The sequence below is a fragment of the Lolium rigidum genome, chromosome 3 (assembly GCF_022539505.1).
Source record: "Lolium rigidum isolate FL_2022 chromosome 3, APGP_CSIRO_Lrig_0.1, whole genome shotgun sequence".
Classification (NCBI taxonomy): domain Eukaryota; kingdom Viridiplantae; phylum Streptophyta; class Magnoliopsida; order Poales; family Poaceae; genus Lolium; species Lolium rigidum.
In genome coordinates, this window is record NC_061510.1 from 19,867,113 (window position 1) to 19,868,495 (window position 1,383).

The 1,383-nt window shown below is 49.8% G+C and overlaps 1 non-coding gene across 1 annotated transcript; it reads left to right on the top strand.

The window, feature by feature from the left end:
* The first annotated feature begins 720 nt into the window (after positions 1–720).
* LOC124704763 lies at positions 721–916 on the top strand. The gene has a single exon (XR_007003654.1). It is a non-coding gene; the product is annotated as a U2 spliceosomal RNA (small nuclear RNA).
* The last annotated feature ends 467 nt before the right edge of the window (positions 917–1,383 follow it).

Genomic DNA, 1,383 nt, shown 5'->3' on the forward strand with positions numbered 1-1,383 from the left:
TAGGATGGCTTAGATTGGGGCCGAATGGACGCTAGAGGATTCGGGGGAGGGTTTGTGATCAGGTGGGATGAACTTCCGGATGGTTTCCTCAAGAACTTGGCCAAGGCCAGAGGTTGAAGAAGAAAGACACAAGGAAAAACTCGCTCTAGATCACCATGTTCATTGATTCTCACAAGTTACAGGTTTGTCTCTCCCTTTGTGTTCCGCGCCCGTGAAGGAGGGCTGCCCCCTCTCCTTATATAGGGGAGAGGGTGGCTTACAGTGCAAGAAACCCTAATGGCATCTTTGACTAGACAAACTACTTTACAAAGCTACTTTAATCATAGATGACACCGGGGTCTTCTTTAATCAGGGAGGATGACGTCCTCCGGCTTCTTTCTTCGTCATCTTCTTCTTTATCGTCGGCCCTTCGTTTAAAGCTACTTTGCTTAGCTCATCTTTGTCTTCTAGCTACGGAGAGGATCTTTGACCAGCCTTGCCGACAAGCTCTTCCTTCCGGTGGTCCGATACCTTTTCTATCCGGTTACGGTATCCCTCCTCGAGGATACCGAGCTTAGCCTGTTCAGCCAAACGCCTATCTTAGACTCCGGCATGAACATCTAACCGGTATCCTGATGGCTCAAACCATCCGGTTTGGCATGCCTTTGGCATACCGGGGGTCATCCCCCCAACAAACCGAGCACTCGTTTAACATGCTGAGCTTGGAGCTTTATGTTCAGCCCTCCCTCTAGCTAAGATCAAGTGTAGTGCATGTTCTTATCAGCTTAATTAGTACCTGATATGTGGACCCTTATGTTCGTGATATTAAATTAAATTTCTCGTGGGGAGGGTTTGCACATCGACTTGTCACTGGGCTGGCCGGCTGGCCCTTAGCGTAGCCATTGCGTTGCACTACAGCTTTGGAGGCGCACCACAACCAAAACGAAGATGAGACAAATGTTTATCTCGTCGCAAGACAAAAGTTGGGCTGGTATCACGAGTCGTGGATAGCGGAGATTGTGCTACACGGGCGGCGCAAACAGCGTGAGCTGTGGTGTGTGTACTCTGCCGCTCGCGAATACATACATCAACACGCCAACAGTGCCGTGCTACATCCTGTCTCCCGCCGGCCGCCGCACGGGATTTCCATGTCTTTCTGACTCTGTGATCCTACACGATGTGCTGGGAAGTGTGTCCGACACGATGTGCATGCTTGCGACCAGGTGCCTGGGCATATATATCACCGATTACGCAAGCAATGCAAAGCCCATCAACTTTGCTCGTACTACGAGCTACTGTGCTTTGCTCTTTACTTTTGCTGGTGCAGACTTGCAGCCAAGCTAAAGAACGGGACACTTCCCTGAAAGTGTAACTCCTTTTTGCAGATACAGTCCTGTTATATCT